Source organism: Taeniopygia guttata, chromosome Z (genome assembly GCF_048771995.1).
Source record: "Taeniopygia guttata chromosome Z, bTaeGut7.mat, whole genome shotgun sequence".
NCBI classification, from domain to species: Eukaryota; Metazoa; Chordata; class Aves; order Passeriformes; family Estrildidae; genus Taeniopygia; species Taeniopygia guttata.
This window is the reverse complement of record NC_133063.1, coordinates 53,141,900-53,166,384: the sequence shown is the minus strand read 5'-3', so window position 1 is coordinate 53,166,384 and position 24,485 is coordinate 53,141,900. Positions and strand designations below refer to the sequence as shown.

Here is a 24,485-nt window from a genome sequence, read left to right as displayed (position 1 = left end):
ATCATGACAGTGACAAAAACTCCCATGATAGCAGTCTATAAACAAGACAAATTCTCCACTGCAGAGGAAGAGGATTTACATTTTCTAGAATGAGTGAACAAAGATTTCCATATGGATAATTACCACAAGGCTGACTGGAGTTTATGCAAAATAAATCACTCAAAAATGCCTGTCACCTGGCATGATGAAAAGCAATACGAAAAACGAATTAGTCATAAATGTAATTTTATCACAGCATCTAAGAACAAAAATACTAAATTATTTTAATGTGCAATTGTTTTGTTGGTTGTTTTAATTGCTAAGGAACTCAGAGATCTGCAAGATGGCTTTGGCAGAAGGAATAGTGTGGTATTTCATTAACTACAACAGCAAATTAAAGTGTTGTTCCACAAGATTCACTTATAACTAAAATGCTTATATTAATTTTTTCTATATTGCCATCAATATATTCTTTCTTCCTATAAGTGGAGAAACAATTAAAGAATTGACTGAAGGGACATATTTATCTCCTGTCATTGCTGATGCTTAAAATTCTAGAAAAACAAAAATATTGGTGAAAATCCTTTGCTACTAGAGAGAAAAAAAAAAGGACGAATTATTATATTTTCTTTTTTCATTATTTTAAAAACATGAAATTAAATTTAAAATAATTTCAAATGCAAAATGTATATTAAAATTTAAAAGTTCACGTTTTCATTCACAAATTATAGTGTCAATGCTACCAGGTAGACTTTTAAAAAAAAGTTAATGGATAATGAAAATTATATCCTGTTAATTCTTCAGTTATCTCATTCTTTCTATTTAAAATATTTTATTTATTTTAATTTCAATTTCTTTTCTTCCTATCTGTCATAGTAGTTTCAAAATCTTAGAGGATATATCTTTAATTCCACTTGAAATAAATGAAAATTCTGAGATGCAGAACCCCAAATTTATTGATATATATACCTTTCAATTAAAACAGAAACAGAGGAACAAACTTCAAAATGTTTTCCAACACACAAAAAAATTACTTTAATATTTTATCTGGATAGTGGCCTGTTGAAGTAGCTTAGTACCCTAAGGGTGAGTGCTAAGGCACTTCTCACAGATGAATATGGCATCTCTCTTAGTAAAAAGGTTTTTTTTTTATGACGCAGTCTTAAAGTTAGAATAGTCTGATCTGGTGTGTGATTAAATTTATAACATAATGCATTTTGCTGAAGGGTAAATTATTGATGACACTATCCTTAGTCATAAATGTAAATCTATTCCAAAAAATACATCACAGCAAAGCTGAAAAAGGGAATGAAAGTTCAGTTTTATTTATTACCTCTCATATACTTTCGAATTATTTTCCATCAAAAAAATTACTGAAGGCCAATACTGCTGCTTCATCTAAAAGAATCCAGACTTTCCAGAAAACAGTAACATTAATGAAGGGTTGAAACATGACAAAAACCTGGATGAAGACAGAGGAATTTTAAGATGAATGTAACATATTGTTAAATTCCATGAAAGAAAGGTATGACCTTTCTTCCACCAACGAGTATGATGTGAATATGTGTCATGATGCCTTGTCATGCTGTAGTTCTAGAGGTGTTCTAAAACTTACAGAGTATGTTATGAACACTTTAGATTCATCTATACAATTAAAGTAGATATTTTCCTTTAGCAGACATATTCAGATAGGTCAGAGAAACCTACCAAATACCAAATTGATTTTGAATTCCCAAACGAATTGAATTCTAATTTAAAATGCAAATAATATCATTAACTCCTTTCTGGGGGAAAAAAAAAAAGTCAAACAAAACCAAACCAACCAACTTTAATTACATAGAATCTACTCAGTGCTGTGGTATGTCACAGCTGGATTGTACATTCAAAGATGGTAGAAATGTACATTTGAAGTTGAAATACCTGAAGTTTTGTTATCATGCCCTTTAAAGTATTGTGGCTGTATCATCCTTCTGATGAAACAACAATAGATATTTGATATTTTTGTATCTCCCATTCACAGTGTGCTTGAAAAATAATACAAAAATAATTAATAATGATTAGATTTTATAAACAAGGTAATTAATTGCTTTGTCTTTTGAAGTCAGCATGAGCAGCTATCTTGCCTACTGCTCTATGAGCAGTTTATCTATTTTTTGCTGCTTTTTGTGCAAAATTAGATTGCCAAGTAGCAGCCTTATTCCAGTATGAGTTATTTGCAGTGTTGCTGCAAAATAACAAAACCTTGCAACAAAGCAATACAAACACAGCATGAGATTTTATGAGTGCTGAATCTTGATGGAGGAAGATAAACAAGTCGTGAAAAATGTCCCAAAGGACTGAATGTTTTTCAGTGGTTTTTTTTTCCCAAATGTGGAATGAAATCCTAAAGCGTTTGTTTCTAAAATCTCTGCTATAAACTCTCCCATCCCTATAATCTCGTCGGCTCTGGGGCAACAGAATCTCTAAGGTCAACCTTTCTGCTAACTACAATGCTTATATTTCCTCTCTGTTTCTTGGCAGTAGAAAGGAATGGATGATTTATTTTTAGTGAGTTGCTCAACCCGGCACAAGGAACTCAGTAAGTTACTTTTTTTTTTTTAACTGTCAGGATTGCCAGCAATAGCACTGCTTGCAGTAGTATTAACTGCATCTATAAACCCCAGCACCACTTCACTTGGCTCAGCTACAGTCGTATGTTCTTCAAATTTCTTTCTGATATTTCAGGCTCTTTTCCACAACATGATGAGTAATGTGTGAGATAAACTGGCATGTGTTATGAGACCAGCATAACATGCATGGGTGAATTAGTTGCATTATCACTATAAATGACAAAAAAGTTTTCTGACCCATAACATGTGTTTGGGTGAGAGGAGAAAGATGCAAGAGAATGACGTGATAGTGCTACTCCATCTTAAAACAGTTGTTTCTTTTAATAAAACAAGAATAGTAACCACAAAAACAAAAAGTTGTTCAGAGTTCAGTATTTTTTCCTTAAAAAAATATTTCCTTTTGGAAATTAAAATATTTTAAAGAAGTCTCCCCTGTGTCCCCAGGCTGATCAAATTAAATTTTTACTCTACCTTAAGTGGAATTTATTTGCTTAAATTTGCCTAGCATTGACTGAAGAATTGGTGCTACAGTAGTCATATCAGAAGTCTCTCTTTCCACAAATAAATCTTCAAACACAAAATAAAATCTGTAAAATCAAAAACAATAGTAAGGCAGAGCACAGAGAATTACACGCTGTTTGCTTTAAGCAATGTTATGAAGGGATCCCATTAAAAAGTTCTGTGAGCATAGAGATGATTTTTAACACTCAGTTGTCTAAAATAGTAGTCCATAAAAAGGAAATAGAAAGTAAGCTTTGTTGTCTATGGAAATCACTCTTTAAAAGGTTCTTTCAATTACAATATATCTAAGCATATCTGCAAATGCTGACTGCAGTACTAAGTTCATTTTACAACCAAGACATGAAAGTTGGAAGTGTAGATCCCAGGCAGATGAGAATGGCAACAGCATTTGTTAAATCATCGGGATTTAACATCTCTTTCTTTCTGTCTTGCACATTTCAGGAAGTTATACACAAACAGTTTGTTTCATTATCATTACTCCAACCTCCTCAAAACAGCCTTTCACTACATTCCCTTAACCAGTCATGATGGAAATCAAGCTCCCTGGGGCTACTCTGGCTGTGGGGCAGCCGGCTGCAGGAGATGCCACAGTGTAGGGCCACAGCAACCTCCCTCTGCATGTGGGGTGGGTCACAGCCCACAGGAGCCTCTCCATCTAGAAGGAGTAGCTGGGCTTGAGTGGAAATGTAGCTGCTTCAGAGAGATGTGCAACACCCAGTTTCCCTGCCCTTCCTCTGCTCCTCTGCTCTGCCCTTGTGCCACCCTTAGTTTCCTACTTTAGCTAAGAGTCACTTGGGATGGGCTCTTCTCATCAAGGTCCTGCATGCTTATACCTCAGCAGCTGCTCTTCTGCACTCTGGTAATGCTGAGCACACAAGCAGAGGTGTCCTCTTGGCTTTGCTACTGTGACAGGACACAATGTCTCTGAAAGCAGCAGCCTGTTCTCAGTGGGAACCCACTGATCCCCTGACCCCTCCAGCACTGGGAGTCCCACTTGTCACACTGGTGGAGCCACAGCTGTGTACCAAGGCAGGCAGGGGCTGTGCATAGAGTGAGGTACTGTGAAAGGTGAGGAAGGTGATGTTTCACTGGGGGCAGAGTTTCCAGCAAGCAGTTCTTGGAGCTGCTTCTTATTGGCAGAAGATTGCTGAGTCCACGTGGGATTCCTGACATTTCCTCATTTCCTCCCACCAGGTCTGAGGTTCATGTAAATAAATAAACTGTAAATGACAAGGAGAAAGGCCAGGAGAGGGTTCCAGCTGTCATCATGCAAATCCAGAATGCTTTTGACTGCAGCTATATTCCATTTATATTAACAAATTAAAACACAAAGTCACATTTGTGCAAAAAATACTTAAGAGCTGTTCTGTCAGAAAATTATTCACAAAACCATCATGGTTTATGTTATATTCTTTCTTTACATATTTACAGTATGATCACAGCAAAGTGATTCCTGTGTAAGTTAAAAAGAGAATTTTTCAATTATTTTTATGGCACCAATGAAAGGTAAAAAGGAAGGTACATACCTGTCATGCAGGTATAACTCTGTTACCTCTCTGTCTCATTGTACAGCAAGGCAATCTATCCACACATTAATTATTTACATTCAAAGACTCCATCCTGTACAAACAAATGCTTTGTAATAAAGTAGGATGAAAAATGTTATTTATAATTTGGAATCACAATAACTTGCCTATCTCCGCTATTACTGACACAAGGAGTGCAAACAAACTTCAGCTGGTAGATCAAAATGCCAGATGAGGTCTGATTCTGACAGCAAGCTATTCAGCTTCAACCTTCTGTTCAATAAAATAACTTTCTGGTTACCTGGACAGTTAAACTCAGTCATACATATGAAGCAAATTTAGGTTATTAATTTTGATATTCAGTTCAGTTCAATATCTCCATATAGTCATATTGTTTAAATGTGTGCTGTGCTACTACATCAAAGAATTTTAAAATTACACTTTTTGCATCCAAAAAGATACTTTTTTTGGGAAATACTTCCTTTTCTGGGTATTCCTGTTGGAAACATAACCCATGAAACAGGAGCTTTGTATCTAAATTGCTGTTGTCAGACCTCAGAGTCAATACCCACAAGTAAATAATGGAGACTTAATTCATCCAGTTCACATCACAGAACTTCTGCATTCAGCCTTCAGGTCTCAAATGCAGGTTTTTCATGACTGAACCATTCCTGTGGGTTCCCATGTGGACAAGAGTTCACCCTCTGTTTTTGTTTCAAGCATGGTGATAAGCAACAGACAGTTTAGGTAACCTGCCATTTGCAGACTTGATCTAAGTGGACCCCAATTCTTCCGCTGGAGCTTTAATGCCTACTTACATTAAGGTAGTTTTTGCGAAAAATAATATCTTGTGTAGGGCAAATATGTTTAATGTTTACTGCATTTATTACATAGTAACTATTCTCCTTAAAAAAATATTTACCTCAATCTGAAAGCCCTCCTTATTTTAAAATAACACTAAGCTAGTTTACATAGAGACTTTACAGTCACATTATTTTTCAATAACTTATTTTCATTGATCGGTCTAACAGTTTGACATGTTATTTATGGGCTACTGTGATGAATCACATCCGTTTCCAAGGTAAAGTAAGCAAATTCTCTGTTTATAGGATTAAAGTTGAAGGTCAGACTTTGATTATATTTTCTGTTCTACTACAGCAATATAAAGCAAGGCCTTTAGACTTCAGAATTGGCAACCAGTCATATGAGATGCTTTTATACTTAAAAATTGACCACAAATTTTGATTAAATCATAATTAACATCTGAGAGGCAGGAAACCTAGCAGATAACTGCAATAGACTCTGAGATGAATTTATTTTTGTGTTTTGAATATGCTTTTTTTTTTTTTTACCTTGCAAAGAGGATTTATTTATTTTAATTTTTTTTTTTTTAAGAAAAGAGTTTTTATCTCCTGAAGTGTGAGAGCTGGGAAAACACTAACCTTCAATGCTTATGGTGTCTTGTGGTATTTATCTAGCTCACTGGCCCACTGTTGTTGAACTACTACCAGTGTATATTTATCAGTTGGCTATTGGCAGGTGCAAGTGAAATTTGCTTTGTCCAGAAATGTAATGTATAAACAACATTTAACCCCCTCTTTTTAGCAACACATTTTTAAATTCTCATCTGGGGTCTCAGAGCTGCTGAAGCACTGGCAACCTTAAATTGTAAAGGATGCTGTCGTGCAATGCAATAATTAATTACCCAGATACCCTCCACTCCAGCCAAAAGCAATGCCCAGTACACTCACGCAGCCAAAGGGAGTGGGCATAGATGATGGAAACACTTGTATTAAAAGATAAACATATGCAGGTGAGAATGCCACCCAAAATATCCCTACCAAATTATTTCAAAAAGGAACATGAAAGAGAAGCTTGCTTTCAGTGAGGTGAGGAAAGGTTGCTTTGGAGGCTTCTTGTAATACAGCATGAGTATTGTTGCATTTAGATTAGAGATACTGACCTTGCTTCATCACACAGCTTTATAAACCTGTCTCTACACTACATCTTTTTTGTCTTGCAAGGATTTATGTCAAATCATTTGTTGTCACGGACATCGTTGTGCCAATACTTTGCAAATCCTGGCTTGTGACTGCAGCTGTTATTTTAGGTCAGGATTGTGGAATATTTTTGGTACATGCAGTGGAAACAGACATTACTCTCCCTTCAAACTAAACTCTTCTTCAGAGAGGTCTGAATCATACTTAAAGATTACTACAGAGGGAGGTTTTGGTATGGGCAGACTCTGTCCTTTTTAAGCAAGGGAAGAAGAATCCACTCACACAGGGACATCCCCATCCACAGGACTTTCTGGTGCTAGGTCTGTCTAGGGATCTAAAGGTGAAGTGGTAGAACTTAGTTTCCTAAGCTCTGAAGAGCTTAGACTAGATTTGTACAGAAAGACAAAAAACATAAACCATGCTGTGGCACCATGAGGAAGGAGGTTGTGTGAAAATTGCTGTATGTTACTGTTACCGGCATAAATTAGAAATCTCTCTGCTTCTTCGGGAGCCCACATTGGCCCTTTTTAGCTCTCCTGGCACATTTGGGTCGAAAGGATTGAATTGACAAAGTAGAAGACTGAGCTACCTCCTGGGTGTTGTAGCTTTAACTGTATGGATTGAGGTATGGACAAGGACAAGCTGAAAGCATACTAGGGAAGTCTGTCAGAGCTGACTGTCTTCAGGATGCCAAGACTGGATGCAGAGCTCTCACAGAGTCCCAGAGAGCTGATCAGTGACACAGTTTTTTTATTGTTTTGGAGATTCAAAGTGTGCCTTTGAGAACAGGCTTAGGCCTGAGCAAAAGAAGATGCATAAACACTCCAACCCAGCAAAAGCTTCAGGAAGCACAAACTCTGGAACAGTTTAGCTCAGAGACATAATTTGTGCTATAGCCTATACCCACAAATTGCTACATACCCTCATGCCATTTCACTTGGTGAAATGATGGTTTTGTAAAAAAGACAGAATGAAGGTTATACCTGTTTCCTTCTCTGATTACTTGCAAGTTTAGAAAGGAGAAAATTTAAACCCCATAGTGAAGCCAAAATTGAGAGTTTTGATAAGAGGGCAGCTGAACCCCACGCAACTCCTAAAAACCACCCTGTGGATGCCTCCTACCATCAACCATGCACTAGTTTAGCAAGGCTTGATCCAAAGTTTATGCAGCTTGAACAAAATTAAAAGTGTAGCCCCTTCTCCTTTTTGTTCTCAGGAAAAGATATGGATGTCACACACAGCCTTGTCCTTACTGAATTAAAATTTGCCTTCTCTTCAGCAGTTCAGTCTTAATCTCTGAGTTTCTGCACCCACATCAATTTAATGATTCCATCTTTAGCACTAAAGAATGTCTTGTAAAATAGGTCTTCAGCTTTGAAGTTTAGTGCAATTAAACTAAAATATTGCTAATTAGGAATGCAGTGAATCAGTTATTACACAAATGCATTCTGATAATAATTTAAGACTACTCTCATGAGCAAGAATTTTCAGGATGAGACTCCATACTCATTAAGGGAGAGCCTGGTTTTACTGCTAACTTGCAAACACCAGATGGATTGCAACAGGCTCCTTAAACAGCATAAAGGTGAGCAAATACATAATTTCTTACAGGATCAGAATCCTCCCAAAACAACTCTTGTACTTCACTGATTTCCACTAACAAGGATTAAGCTGTGCAGTTTTCTTGTGTGTGGTGACTTTTGACAACAATAAAATGTTCCCTTTTGCCATATGACACAGCCAGGTCCAGATGTGCTATTTTGGTTTGAGATGGTTAAACTTTTTTTTGTTACTATGGAGATTATCTTCTGAATGGTTTACTTACCGCCTCAAGGCTGTCATCGCGTTCTGTTTAATTTATAGAGCTGGTCCAAATCTCTGTGGAAAAAAAAGTCACCAATATTTCTCACAACTTTCTTTGATTTATTTTTCAGTGTCAACCAAGACATAACATTTATTATGATTCACCTTAGCATGATGACATTTCATTATTCTTACTGAAGAAGATGTTCCTGAAAAAAAGAGATCAAAATCTCCTTAGTCTCCTGGATATCACATAATAAATGAGGGGATCTGTTTTACTTCAGTGTCTCAATAAGAAGAAGTGTTTATGTTTCAGGACCAAGCCCCCACAGAATATTTACAAAATTTGTTGCGAGGTGTTGAGACATAAATCTGAAGTTAAAAACCTACATCAAATACAAATGAAGACCTATAAAATATAGTGTAAAACAAAAAGTCAGGAAAAAAAAGTAAATGCTTTGAAGAATTACTGAAATCCTTAAGTGTCTTCCCCATAAATAACAAATAAAATTCATTTTATCAAATGGATTTTGTTAACATCTTATATATTGTAAATTAATTAAATTGAATTGTGCTAAAAATAAAAAAGCCAAACATTCTAGAGTTGCTATAGATAGCCAGCCAAAGCCCATTACACTCTTCCTTGAGCAAGCAAGAGACTTAAAATAGCAGCTGCTTTACATAGAAAATTGTCACCAGAAGCTAAAACCCTAAATTGAAAGTTGCTTTGAATTTCATTATGGTAAATTAATATTAATTTGTTTTATTAAGGGAAAAATGTCTTCCAGAAATCTCATAGAAAACAACCCAGAGTATAACATGGTTAAAAATAAAAATAACCCGATAATCTTGACTATAGTTACTTAGAAAACAGCATCACCTTCATGATTTCGTAATACCACTAGTTTTATTTCATTCCACAATCTGTAAGGCATGCTAGAATTTTATTTCTTCTGGAAAAATTAAGAAAAGTGTCCTGATATACTTATATATAACTGATATTTGTCAAACCATGTATATTTACCTTTCTGTGTATTTTTTATATTAACATTAGGAAATTTATATTTAAATTTATACTGAAACAGAATAAATCTCATCTTGTATTAAGCACTGTATGTGGAAGGAAGAAGAGTCTTGGAGGCATTTGTATTTTAGGTCGCAGTCTCAAGTCATACAAAGGCAGATGTCACAGGAGTCAAATAAAGGTTTCTACTCTGATACTAGCTCTGAGGACAGCCTTTGCAGGGAGACAGGTTGAAAGAGTATGTGTTTTAAAAATGTGTAGCCTAGCTTGAATGCTAGGAGACAAGCAGTCATATAATATCAAGTTCTTATAAAATAGTTTGTGGTGGCTGAGGAAATGTATTCTACAAAACAAACTTTTCATTGCTGCAATTAAGTTCATGCATCAGTGTAAGGTGCCAGTGCATCACACAGCTCAGAAGCATAAAGCTGTTATATTTCCCCACCTGTATGTTTTCTTAGACAACCTGGCATCTGGAAATGCCCTTCCCTTGCTTTTACCCAGAGTCATACTTCTCTCTCATTCTCCCACCTGCACATGGAATACCAAATGCCTACTTATTCCCTTGGATTTTAGACTAGGACCTGGGATTGTGATAGATATATCTTCACAGTGGTGGCTATTCAGTGACTTTATATAGCTGAATTACTGTCATAAATGTAGACTATTTTTTCACTAGGTAATTTTTAGCCATGATGTTCCCTGTTTCAGCTGCCAGTGCATTACACAAGCACACAGGTCAGTACAGAGCAGAGGAGAAGTGCAAGGGTGTGAATAAAAGGCTGGAAGAATGGACAGGAAAGAATTTTCATGGCAGCAGCAGCTTCAGTTTGAATCCTATTACAGGCTCACTCAATCTTCCTCAAACAGTCCTTTGCTCAGGTCTATATACCCCCAGTTGTGTCTTCTACTGTCTACAGCTATTCTATAACTAGACATTTAATTGTGCCTTTCATTTCACCAGAAGGAAAGAGTTTTAACACATCTGTTAGTCTTAACACATTCTGCAGTTTGTCCACAGTTTGAAGGTTCATGTGGTATCTGTCAGTCACTGCTAGGGCAATGGGAAAGCTCTACAGTGAATAGAGAAGTTGTTTTTAATTAAAGAAATAAGCCTTGCATTGCCTCAGCCAATCTGAAGGTTTTTTTATCAAGAGATAACATTGAACATGTCATCCTTCCAGTTTGTAAGTCAAGGCTGGAGTCACACGATGGGAACTCTGTATTCTACACGCAAGGACTGCACAGGTAGGAGCAGCAAAGCCCTGGAACATCAGGTTTATCGGGTAGATAGAAGATGGTAGGTCAGTCTTGTAATGCAGATGGGTTAGGAGGGTTACAACAATTCAAGAAATAAAGAAAGCAATAGAACATCCAAAAGCTACAATTAGAGATTGGAGGTGAAAAACTGAAACTAGTCAAGGAGCTCAAACTGTGGAGCGCTAGTGGCAAAAGGAAGAAGTGATGGTGTGTGAAGGCAGGTGGTAGAAGGACTGGTGTAGGGGTGACACTGGAGCCCCTCCCCACAACCTGGGGCCAAGCAGTCAAACTCGGCAGTACTGGAGCCAAGGGGCTCCTCCTGCACAGAGCACAGAGCTCTCTGGCTCTCAGCTCTTGTATGTCTCCACACCTGACTCCCTTGTGCAGTACAGATTGGCTCTAAGACTCTTTTACGTCACTCTGGGAATGAAATACAAGTAAATCCAGATTAAGGCTTTTTCCTACAGCCAGTGTGGGATAAAGCTTTACTTTCCCTGATATGCACACACTCACGCACCACACATGCACACACCAGCTTGAGTTACCCTCTTTTTATAGATTCGATGCCAGACTTGTTATGCCAACAAGTTACCCTGTTGTAAGCATATATGTCTCATTATTCTCTGATCAACACTGCATGCAATTTTTCTGTGATTTATGATGTAATTGAATTTGGCCTACATATGTCATTAGAATCAGGTTCATTTTTTTAACTCCATGTTTGTCCAGAGATCTTTGGTAACAGCATAAATCATTGCCAAAGCTTAATGCTAATCCCCTGAATTTTGAAAGCATAACAGGCAAAGTCAACCCCTGAATACATCTGAGACACAACCATTCAAGATACAAACATCTGCAGAAAATAACAAACAAAGCCCTGCTATTTATGCAGTCAAATAATAGCACTATTGCTGAACAGAGAACAATTAAAGAGAACAAAAAGTTGGTGAGATTAAAAATATACCTGATTAAATAGGAATTTTTGTTTTGCCAAATGCCTGGGCTTTTGATAGAAACAGATAATTCCCTTCAATTATGTGGGTCTAAATTTGTGGGAATACAACCAGCAGAAAGTGTAAGACATGATTTTTTGCAATGGGTGGTCAACCAGTTACTAATAAGTAGTGCTGCCATAATCAAGACTTGGTTTCTATTTGCTGATGGGTGAATTCCAAACCAAGGCAGGCATGGGGAACTTGCAATGATCTCACTTGGGTGCCCCTCATTCTCCTGCCAAAACTCAGGAATACTTAAAACACAACTTATTTAAAAACAAGTTCTTCCTCTTAGCACAGCTCATGATGTTCCAAATGAATGGCTGCGTCCTACTGCTAAATATGATGTCACATCCCCTAGTCATCCTTTCCCCATTTAGACACACGGTGAAATTAAAATTGCATTTAGACCAACGCACACAAAGCCAGACCTATTTCCAGAATTACAATGCAAAAATTAACAGTCTAATTGCTCAGCAAAGCAAGCTTCTCACTCATTTATTTCTCCTTTTAGTTGACGAAGATACATTCTCCTGCAAGCATGCAAAAGAATATATACAAACAGTGAAATCAAGATCCAGGAAACAGAACTGAAAAGCTGCCCCTGGTGACAAGTAATAGTAAGCAGGTAAAAGAAGTTCAGAGAAGACAGCAAAGATCATGTTGCAGCTAATATGACCATCACAATGATCATATTGATACACCTTTTCACTAAGGAAATAATAAAAATCTTGGCTTTCATAGTGTTTCACATGGCCTGCTGCCTAATAGGGGATGGAGATACACTGCCTAGTATGCCAGATAACTCCTCTAGGCTCAGAGCTGTACTCCACTTGCACCATGCCAGAATTTGTAAGAAATGCCCACTCACCCCCTGATGTTAAACAGGAATACAAACCCCAGCCCAGTCCTCTTCTCACTCCTGTGTGTGGCACAAGATGCACTAATTTCTAAGCACCACTGATGTCAGGCTCAAGCATTGTAGCAGCAGCTGAGCAGCCCAAATCATAAATTATCCCTTTGCAGTGGCTTGATTCTCACAACATTTACACAGCAGGCTTGCACCAGTAGAACTTCATAGATTTTTACTGAGGTATTTTCAGTTCACTCCAGTGTAGGCAAGAAGCAGCTTTACTCAGTTACTTTCCAAATTAAGGGGTTGCTCTGGCAGAGTAATATGAGTAAGGGTGCATCAGCTACCTGAGAGTGCCTTGCCCACAGCGATGCTAAACACTACCCCGTGTCATCTGCTTTGCATTCTTCACAAGTCTTCAAATCTTATTTTAGAAAGGATACAAAATATTGCCATTAATAATCCATCCCATTAGCTAGTCAGTCCTATTCTAACACACTCCAGTCGTGATTGCCAACACATTACACCTTGTGGGGTATAGAGACAGCCCTGTTGAGGTTTACCTGGTTGGTTTAAAGGCAATCAAATGTAGAAGTTGATATACTCCTCCATCTCAGTCCTTCACTTTTCCCTCCTGGCACTAGTAGTGTTGCTGACATAGTACATTGCCCAGTTGGCTGTTTAAGCAATATTAGCTGAGAAGTAGTTCAAAGGACATGTGTGGTGTGCCTGTGTGTGCATGCATTGATACACAGATGAGATTGAAAGATGATCCTGCAGAGAGATGAGAATGCAGACCATGTCATTTCTTCTTGAATCTGTACTCTTTCTTCTCTATGTTGAGATTTTCTTAGGTCTCCCAGTGCCTTTGTTCCTTAGCATACTTGGCCATGGTAGCCTGGAGAATACATAAATATTTAAGAGACAAGAGGGAATGGTGTGACAAAGAGTTATGTCTTCCTAAGAACTACTGGAAAATATTGTATGGTAAAAGAAAAATATGTCAAGTTCCCGTGTCATCTTTCTGATCCATATTTTTCATCATATCATTTTTTCCTGTAAGATATACCTTTTCTTGCTGTCTCTTCACTTACATTTCTCTATATTTTTTCCTAAGCTTTACCTCAGATATTTTATCTAATCTGTGACATTTTAACTAGTACTATTGCACTTAAAGCTCAGGTGCAGTGGTGTTCTTAGCACCAGAGTCACAAGCAAGCAAACCAAAACAGGAGATAGGGTTTCCTGCTTACAAAAGAAACACCAAGCAGGGACCAAAATTCTGGTTACAGGTTTGAATAGTGTGTGGCCCACAAGGGTTTGGCCTCTGACATACCATCAGAAAAAGCTGTAATAATACCCAAAAGACAATCTACCAATTAATTATTCTCTAAAAACCACTCCACTTGTCCATGACTACTCTGGAATTTGTGTACTATACGGTGCTGATCTTCAGCTAATAGGAGAAAAAAAACCCTCTTCTTTCATTATGAGAAAATTCATCTAAGTAGATGATCCTGCAGCCTGGCTTGGCTGTATCTGCAATTATATGTAGATACTCTATGTGTACGTAACTTAAAATTACCCTTATAGAGTAGTGTTTTCTGCTCTTGATATTTTGATTTTCAATATCATATTCATTTTCTCAGCCCCGGAGTTTCCAGTACAAGGCATGTGCCATTCTGAAGTGTCAGGGATGTAAGGAGGAATTTGAGCACTTCACAAAAGAGGTTTAAAATGGGTATTATTGCACATCAGAGTGGGTCCATTTTGGAATTCACTACATGCTCATATGGAATGTCTTAGATATATTTTTCAAAAACTGCACTGTATAAATAAATCCTAGTAAGAATAATGGGAAATACTAGAAAAAAATGCTTTCTATCCACTGCAGGGTGAAAATCCAGCATTGTCTTAAATAGTAGATGTGCCTGCTTTCACCATTCTCTTCCAATAAATTGAATCTGTTACAAAATTATTTTATTTAAATATTTTGCTTTAAGTATGTGGTAGAATTTAGAAATATATATGGTTTAAAAACTCTAATGGAATGTTAAGAAATGCTAAAATGGAGGAAATCTATTTAAGGCACCTCATGTTAACCTATAAACATAATTCATAAGAAGTTTGGGGATCCAGAAAACAGGATTCGAGACATTGATCATCTTTCTTGCTACAGAAGCACAAATTTGTGCTAAAATTCTCTAGTGTTTTGAATTGCACGTGCACATATTAGAGATGCTATGATCCCCTAACTGTCACTGTCTCCTGCTGGCCAGCCTCTGAATATATCTAACATCCACCTAGCATAAAACCCTCTGTTTCAGAACAAAGAATGACCTGGATGATGCAAGCTATTTGTTTTATTAGGAACATCAGAGAGTTAATAAGAAAAGAGTAACTCAAGAGCATGTCACTTAAAAGAAGCACAACTATGTAATCAGCAGAAATACAAGAATGAAATGAACATAGGGCCTGAGGGTAGGACAGAATTTGTTCTTCTAAGATTATTTGGATTCCCAAATAAAAAGTTTATGAAGTTTTGCTCTGAAAATAAGTGGTGAAGGTTATAGAAAATAAGGATTATTAGGAGCTGGAGAATGTTTTGGGTTTGTAGTTTTTTCTTGTTTAAGTGACAAAGGTTCAGAGATTAATGGGTGGCAAACCAAGACTTTATATAGGCCTCATGATATACCTTCTTCAGTGGTGATATCTCCTAATTCTAACATCAGCTCATTGTCTCAGCTATGCCTAATTAAGAATCTGATGCAGACTAGATTGTTACTATTAAAATTTAGGATGTTTTAATTTATAACAACTTTGGTGCCTGATATGTAGATACGAAAGATTAATAAAATTTGATCACCTGGGCAAGAAAAGCTTATAAAAAGAAAGGTATTAATGTCCATTCAAGAAACTCCCAGCCAGTCAAACAATCAAACAAGAAAATCAAACCCACCAGTGTAGTTTCTCAGAGATAAATATTGTACTGATGTGCTACAAATAATGAAACCGCTACACAATACTCTGGTGTGTGCACTGTGTGTGAGTGAGCAACAGAGAGACTTTTTGGCCTTTGTCATGTTATTCCCACAGTGTTACAAGGGGGAAACTCAGGAGCTGTTAGATGTTATCTCCCTGCAAGATGACTGTCACGTAGAAATGTGAACATTACAAATTCACTGCTGTGAATTTTAAGCAGGGCATCAATTTTCTGTAATTCATGAGTTGGATGCTAGTCAGCCTTTGAGTCATGCTTCGGGTAGCTCCCACCGTGTAGTAAAACAGCTTGTGAAGAGTCAGGCACAAGGCTGAACCTGATAGTACTCGAGAGCCCCACGGCAGCCCCTGGCAGCGTCCCTGGCAGAGCTGCCGGCAGTGACACTCCTTTGCGGCCGGCTGAACTCCAGCTGCAGTGTTGTTTTCAGCTGGGCTGAGGCATGTTGTAATGCCTGGAGGTACAAACTGCAGGCATTTTCCCTGCACTAGAGAGCTAGACAGATGCACTTTGCTTTGAAGGCTACAGTCACGGTTAAGATAGGATTGTAAGACATATGGTGCGTGTGGGCAGGAGATGCTTGGGTGCAAGGAGTTCACAAGTGTATGTTTCTGTGTAATTGCCTGCTATTATAATCGAGGAAAACTTTAAAATTTGTCGACTTGACAAGCAAACTAGAGGGAAAATATCTATTAACCCAGCCAAAAGCAGAGTGCATCCTGGCGCGGCGGCCCCGGTAGCTGCCGGCCCGAATAGCGAGGGGAACCCGGCGCTGTGTAACCCTGCCAGTTCCTCCGGCCGCTCCGCTCCGCTTCTACCGGAGTTAGAACCCATTCACGCGTGTTGCTTGGGGCTCAGAGGCGTGCGTGGGTGTGATGCCTAAAATTATGCAGACTGGGATTTTTCTCATGCACTAGTTTAAATGACTGGTACAATGGGTAGGAGGGAACAATAGGACTTTGCGGTGCGAGGTGATACGCACTAGAATAGGATTAATGAGGACAATAATTATATGGAAGAATCTTGTTTCCTAACCTCCTACATGATAAGGTATAAAGCGTAATTGTAAATTACAATTAGCCGGAGAATAAAGGTTTCCTCGGGAGCGGGGTGGAATTTCATCGCGGTGTATTGATGAATATTAAACCCGAGCGGTTTGATCGCCACCGCCGAGCTGCGGCTCTGCCCCTGAGGAGCCGTTCTGCGAAGGGTCTGAACCTTGGCTGCCGGGGGCTGCGGAAAGGGGCGAGCAGCGCCGGGGGCCGCGGCTGTGCGGGGCTCGCAGCGGCGCGGACGGGCGCGGAGCGGGGCCGCTCCCGTCGCGGCGCTGGCCCGGGCTAGGGCTCGGCCGCTGGCAGGAGAGGGGCAGCGGCTAATCGGATTGGGTAGACTCCCGTAATCCCAGCCCGATCGGCGCTGGTGTCTCTCTCTCTCCAATATCACTAATGTCGCTTCTATTAGCTGCATTAGACAGATGTTCAAAAGCTCCCTCTCGCTCTCTCGCTAAATCTGATCCCCCTGTAATACTTTCACTGGTATTAAATCCACATGCACCCACTCTTATTCCCTCCCCCCGCCACCCCTCCTCTCCCCACCCCCGTCATCCCTTTTACTTTCCTGAGTGGACCCTGGCTCCGTTTGATCGTCTTTTCCAGGGTAAAACGAGATACTCTGGCGAACAGAGGAGAGACAATGGGATTGCCCTCCCTCCCCATATGGTTGTCTCCCACTGAACCCTGTTTTCTCCACAGCCAAAAAAAAAAAAAAAAAAAAAAAGTAACAAAGCCAAGCAAGCACGCACAGACGCACAGAAAGTCCAGCCAAGTCCAGCCAAACTAACACTGCCTGGGATGTCACTGCTGTTGGATACTCAGAAGATTTAATTCCACATTCATAAAAGAGAGAATTGTGAGACTTACCTCTTCGATGCATGATTGCAATTATTGTTGGGATGCTCTAGATCTCCTTATATAAATGCATAGATGGATGAACAGACACACATTTGTTTTGATAGATCAGTTACACATTTTCGGCAGGTGCGTCTTCCCAGTTTGTTTGTCCGGACTGACATGTCTTTCCTCTAACTCTTCTTTTTTAAAAGGTAGGCAACATGCAGCCGAACTGGCTTTTAACTTTATTTTCTTGGTCTGGCTCAGTGTTCCTTGACACTCTTTCCTGCTTCACTTCTACTCTTTTTCCTTACTTTTGCAGTCCTTTTTCGTTGTGGTCGCCTTTCGCTCTTACAGGTCACAATCCTCTTTGTAACTGTATGTTTTATTCCATACACACCCCCTCCAGGTGTCCTTTTGTTGTTTTCCCTGACTAACCCGCAGAAATGAAACACATATGCAACTCTGTCTCCTTGCATTTTCAGATGTTTCTCTCACTATTGTCTGCTACAGCTCATTGAAAGTGCAAAGTGAAAACAGATGTATAAAAGATAAAAAATATACAGATACACGCACCAAGTCCATGGAGCATAGACAAAATCTGGCAAATTCCAGTAGAGAGAAAGAGGGGGGAAAAAGAAAGAGAGAGAAGAAAGAAAGAGAGAAAGAGAGAAAGAGAGAAAGAGAGAAAGAGAGAAAGAGAGAAAGAGAGAAAGAGAGGAAGGAAGGAAGGAAGGAAGGAAGGAAGGAAGGAAGGAAGGAAGGAAGGAAGGAAGGAAGGAAGGAAGGAAGGAAGGAAGGAAGGAAGGAAGGAAGAAAGAAAGAAAGAAAGAAAGAAAGAAAGAAAGAAAGAAAGAAAGAAAGAAAGAAAGAAAGAAAGAAAGAAAGAAAGAAAGAAAGAAAGAAAGAAAGAAAGAAAGAAAGAAAGAAAGAAAGAAAGAAAGAAAGAAAGAAAGAAAGAAAGAAAGAAAGAAAGAAAGAAAGAAAGAAAGAAAGAAAGAAAGAAAGAAAGAGAAAGAAAGGGAAAAATGCACCTCAGGTTCTTAATTAGTACAACAGGGCATTTTCAAGAGATTTGATCATTTCCTTCTGCCCGGACAAGAAGAAATCAATGGGGTAGGAATCTATAAATCAGTCAGCATGTCAGGACAAATCAAAATAATGCTTCTATTATTTCAATCAATAAACCATTTTTATACCTAACATCTGATCTACACAGTGTGTTTGGGTTGGAAATTTGCAGATCCACTTTGCACAAAAACAAACTATTAACATACGTGTCAATCACATTTTTAACTGTTTGAAATGGCCGGAGATTTCAAAGCGAGGCTGACTGAAAAATTCCGAGAGAAACAGAAATGCGCGGAGGGGCGGATCGTGATGAAAACACTTCCGAAAGTTTGTCGCTTCTTTATTGTTTGGCCTCCTCCCTTTCTCCCCCCACCCCTCCCCCGCCACAGCCCTGAGCTTTGCGACCGGTTGAACCGAGAGGGCCAGGTGAGGAGGAGGAGAGGTGGGTGGGGAAGCGGGGAGGGCACGCAGGACCCCACCAGGTTCGTGTCTCGTGGTGCCCCAGAGCCTGCAGGGGTCCGGCTGTGCAGCGCCGGATCTGTGCGCGCCCCGCAGGTGCAGTCGCCAGCAATCCCCAGGCCAGTTCGGGCAGGCGGGAGGCTCTCGGCTGCCGGAGGGAAGAGCAGCCTCATGCTCCCTGGCCCGCTCCCTTCGGGCCAGGTCTGCTCAGCGATTCCTCCGCTACCTGTCTGGAAACCCCTCCAGCCTCAGACAAGCATGGGAAAGGTGCCAGATGGGTTTCCTCTACATCTTGCTGTACAGTGCTTCGCCTTGCTTGTTTGCAAATCCACCAAATAATTCATGCCAAACAACCATTTAGAAACCATTTTCTTTGTTTCTTTGAAACCCTACTGTACAGCTCCATCTGCCTGATATAAATGAATAATCCTTCTTGATACCATTCCTAATCCATTTCTTTACAGTCGAATTGGAAAGGGGGTGGAGGTGGGATTAATCATCTTTAAAAATGGAAACACCCAAACAGCCACAGATCCGGCGTATTTATTGCTTCAAATTAAACAGATGTCCCCTGACCCAACCCCCTCCCTTGTGGCTGGATTTAGGACAAACAGGGCATTTCTCAGAACCAAAATCCTATGCAAAATTTTTTGGAGTTCAGAGCCTGGATTCTTTTTTTCCAGCGCTAAGTAGCATCAGGAATTACTCATATGTCTCGATCAATCTTTCATTAGACAAGAAGAGGAGGAAGACGAAGAAGAAAAGCGAGGAGGAGATTTTGGCCCTGCTGGAGGGGAGTAGTCCCGCACTGCCCTGGGTATCCATCCCTACAGCTCTTCACTTCCCTCTCCTGCCCGGTCCCTCCCGGTTTGTTCCATATCGCCGCATTACAGCGGGCACGGGGCGATCATCTCTAATTCACTGTTTGTTTGGGAGGGAGAGAAGAGTAGAGAGCGAGGGGGAGAGCGAGTAGCAACTGGAAATATTACAGATTATGTTGTTTTGTCTTGGTTTGGTTTTTTGGTTTTTATACCCCAAGAATTATAAACAGGATGGGGAGGTTTTGATGGATTCTCTTTTCTTTTCCTTCCTTTTCATTTATTCTTTTTCAAAGTGCTAATAATTTTTCGCTATAAGGATTACTTGTGTGTGCCCCTGACAAGGCATATCGGAACAAAGAATGTTTGCATCTCTTCTCTTGGACAATCAGCGCCTGCTCACACCAAGCACCTTTGCTCTGCCCCTACTCCAACACCCGTCGGGTTTTGTTTTTCTTCTCCTCTATTTTTTTTATTTGATTTTCTTAATCAAATTTCTTCTTTCCCTCCTTGCTGTTTTTATGGATGTTCTATTTCCCGTCTTTCCTCACATTTCCAGATCAAACGAAGCCTGCCTATCTTCCCGGGCTGGCGGAGGTCAGGGGATTAGGATATTATTAGAAAGCTATATTCCCACAGTCAAAAAGGAAGAGAAAGGGAAGAATCTCGGGATTTAACGCAAAACGTTAAGGAAATCGTTGGACATCGGCGGGCAGCCCCGGCTGCTGTACGGTGACCTCGGGCCCAACGGGCGGCCGCAGCTCCGGAGGTCCCGCTGCCCCTCGGCCGCTGTTCACACCGCCACCAGTCCCGCTACCACGGAGCCACCACCGGGCTACCACCGGGCTCCCACGCACCCGGCTCGGGCGGGGCTGGTGGGGCGGGAATGGCGAGCACTCCCTGCGCCTGTGGCCGTGGGCTTCCTCCTCTGTGCCCGTGCCCACCGCCCGCGCCTTTGGGCAGCGCAGATTTAGGTCCTCTCCTTAACACAGCAACAAAGGGGGAGACAGAAGACTGACAGCAGATGCTTACTTTTTTAGAACTCACAGATAGTACAAGTACATTCTCGGTGGAAAAAAGAATCATTTATAATTAATGGATTAAGTTGTTGCCGTTGTTATTGTTATTGTTGTTGTTGTTATCGGACTGGCTGTCCGGTTCCGAGACGAGACCTAAACATTTTTTTTTCAGTTTCATAATTTCAAACCGAGTTAAGTGCTGGATTATCAGTTTTTCCCTTTGTCTGCCCCTGTTGTAAATAATGGCTTTGAGATTAGCTAATTATGGCGCATTAATCACTGATACAGAGGAAATAAATCAAAGCCGGGTTCGAATTTTCAAACTCACTACTAGAGAGGTGCATAGCAACTCTATCTGCAGGAGATAGGTGCTGTTTAAATTACTGAGGCTATAGAGTAAACCACATCCACGTCACTTTAAATAACGAAGATTTTATTTATACATACCAGTTGTGCCATTACGTGGAGGTTTGGGGAAATTTTTTCATTCTGGCTTTGTAAAAAAGTGCTGCAGTCTGAAGCCAGCAACGTTGACATGTCGTATTAACAAACTTCTTGTAATAAAAGCAAAATATATAGAGGAGACAAACAGAAAGATGTGAGAGAGAGAGAGAGAGAGAGGAGACATGGAAATCAAAGTCCTGTCAAAAAACCCCTTATTATTTTTTCCTGTTGCTAGCTTACACAGAACTCTGTATTATATATGTATTTAACATATATATTCACAGAAACTAGCACTCATGCCAGTTACCGTATTTTAAAGAATTGCCCTAGCCCTCACATCCTCCAGTCTTCCCCACAGCACAGCGATTTTTGTAGTCGTCTCTCAGTATTTTGAAACATTTATCTTCGAGGGTGGGAGTTAGCTAAGTATATGCCAGAAAACAACAAACCACCTTCTAGGGGAAGAAGTCAGAAAGAGTAGAGTCTGCGGACGTAAATTCGGAGCCCCAGCCAGAACACCTACAAACCCCCCACAGACACAGGCGGACACACATATACGCACGCACTCCACACCAAAAAGCACTCCTCCAGCTGGAAGGAGGCAGAGACCTCCCCCGCTCGGGTTTTCCCCAGCCCGCAGCCATCCATCCCCCTTGCCCTCCGTCCCCGCGCCCTGGCCTCGCCTCGCCCGCCCCGGGCCGTACCTTCGCCGGGCGCTGTGGCCACTGTCCGCGGCGGCAGCCGAGCTCTCCGGCCCCGGGACTGCCCGAAAAGCGAGGCTGCGGGAGCCTCCACAGCCTGGCCACCTCTGCCACGAGCAGGTGGCCAAAGCTCCGAGTACCGAGCCCACCGGATGACACCGCCTCCCCCCGCCTTTTAGACAAGAACCTTGTAATTAATTTCAAGTTACTCCGCGTACCGTATCGTTAAAAAACAGTCCGGGGAACGGCGTCAGACCCCGGCAGCGGGGGATGGGGAAGGGGAGGGCGATTTGCATACAGCTTTGTCTTTACCGCGGATTGTGCTGGCGCAGGTTGTACCGCTAATTGCACCAAACTACCGAGCGCCTCGTCCTCCACCGCGCTCCTGAGCCCGGTTTCCCCAAACAGCTCCCGGCCGGGGCCCCCGCCGCGCTGCCCCCGAAGTCAGGCCGTACCGCGGGGCCGCGCTGCCCCCGAAGTCAGGCCGTACCGCGGGGCCGCGCTGCCCCGCGGGGGGAGCGCCGTGCCCGGGGCGGGCGCGGCAGCGGCGGCGGAGCAGCAGCGCGGCCCCGCGGCGGCGGCGGCCAGAGCCCGCGGCGCGCCGGGCCCGGCCGGCACAGCCCGTCCCGCGGGGTCCTGCTGCCACCTGGCGGGCCGCCGAGCGCCCCGCTCCGCGCCCGCGCCGGCTGCGCGCCCCCACCCTCCCCCCCCCCCGCCGCTCTCCGGGGCGGCGCGCCGGCGGGGGACAGGCGCTGCTGCCGCCGCCTCCGGCCCGGCCCCAATCCGGGGCGTGATTTCACCGGGCGGTCGCAGGACCCTTGAGGTCAGCCTGCCTCTTTAGAGGAGGTCCAGGAAGCCCTTCGCAGTGGTGTAAACAAAAGAGAGGAACCGAGGGATAACGCGACAGCCTCTGCTTCGGGAGGCATAATGCAAGCTATTTTCTTCTGCCTCCGTTTTCGGTGACCAGATTTGGCACATCGTGTTTACTACCAAGTGGAGCGTTTATCCAAGGCTTCATTTTCTCCTTCATGGTTTTGGAGGAGCACACAGCAGCGATTATGAAATATGACTGTGATGAAGGGCAGAGATCAGGATAGGGACAAGATCAGAGGAAGCATCACCCCCTACTGCCTCAGCACCCATAGGGTCATCTCTTGAGTAATCTGATGATTGCAGAGTAAGGGAACTAAAAAGTCATGAATTTTCAGTAGAATAGTCCTTCCTTTATAAATTTTGCTCAAGACTTGCGCTGAATGAGTTCAATGCTAACTAGCATCTAAAATGAACAAAATACAGTATCTCTTTTGAAAAACAATCTTGTGCATACCTTCAGTATCTGTACTAGTCTGAGATTAGCTATTTATGCTTCTTACATCTTTCCCTGAGCTGGCCGTTTCAGAAGAATCAGTTGTAGACATAGCCAAGCCAGGGGTCCATCTGTGCATAAACTCACCCACTCTGTTGTGTTGAATGAGTACCAGGATAGAATTCCTCAGCAGTTAACAATCCCAGACTTGAACACGAGCCCATTTTATGAGCTATTTAAGCTAATAAGGAGTCACTGGTCACTTCCAGCAGGGCCCAAGATGGGTATCTGGTAAATCACTGTATTTAAACTACAGCTCACCTGCCAGACACATTGCTGTGCAACTGTGCAGATCCTGATGGCATCCAGGTCTCAATGGGTCCCAGATCACAACTGGTTTCTTAAGGACATTTGCAGCACAAGCTTTTGATTGTCTTGCCTAATAATTAGTTTGATATGGTTAGTTATCATTAGCTTGGTATAATCCAATCTGAGAAGGCTTTTTTTCTGAGAAGACAGAACAAAAAGCCGTAATTCTTACTTCCATTACTGTGCAAGCAATTGACACAACTCATTCTAACTGATGGTATATATGAAGTACTCATTAGCCACAAATCCATTATACGTATGCAGTGGACTTTAAGCCCATGCCTCCCACTGCTAGGTAGATATATTTGTGTCCTTTCATTAACTCTTTCTTAAAATCTTAGATGAGGGATTCAAACATAACTAGGGACAGGGCACGCTCATACATTTATATTTATTTCCAGACGCTATTAGAAATCCATGGGTCATGGGGACTTATGAATCAAATATTCTTACATTAAAGTACTGCAAAATTTGTGACTGACATGTAAATTGCACACAGAGCCATACTGACTTGTCAATAAGTTACCAAGATGAGTGCAAATGGCATTCTGTGCTTCAAAGACTGATAGCTCTTTCATCCATCCTGTTACATCCCTCATCATCTCTATTTAAATAAAAAATTGTATTGACCCTCAGAAATTCCACACAGATTCTTTCCGCAGGCATTACAAGGATCCCAGCTGACCAAACAATGAGGTGAATGTTTTCTTTACTATTATTGCAGAAGTCTAGGAAATATTGAATGTATTCCTTGATTCCTAGAATGTATCACTGCAGGAATAGCTCCTAATCACGTTTCAATTGGAGTAATTTATTAGACTCATTGGAGACTAGGAACTG

The 24,485-nt window shown here is 41.2% G+C and overlaps 1 long non-coding RNA gene across 3 annotated transcripts; it reads right to left on the bottom strand.

Annotated features, from left to right (window-relative positions):
- Nucleotides 1-1,289: 1,289 nt before the first annotated feature.
- On the bottom strand, nt 1,290-22,517 carry LOC140681855 (uncharacterized). Of its 3 annotated transcripts, XR_012053037.1 has the most exons (5): nt 21,273-22,517; nt 13,135-13,469; nt 8,605-8,648; nt 8,462-8,514; nt 1,290-4,330 (listed from the first exon to the last, which is right to left on the bottom strand). It is a non-coding gene; the product is annotated as an uncharacterized lncRNA (long non-coding RNA). The 3 variants fall into 3 exon arrangements; XR_012053036.1 differs by lacking the exon at nt 13,135-13,469; XR_012053038.1 differs by lacking the exon at nt 13,135-13,469 and having other exon boundaries at nt 1,290-3,175.
- Between the last annotated feature and the right edge of the window lie 1,968 nt (nt 22,518-24,485).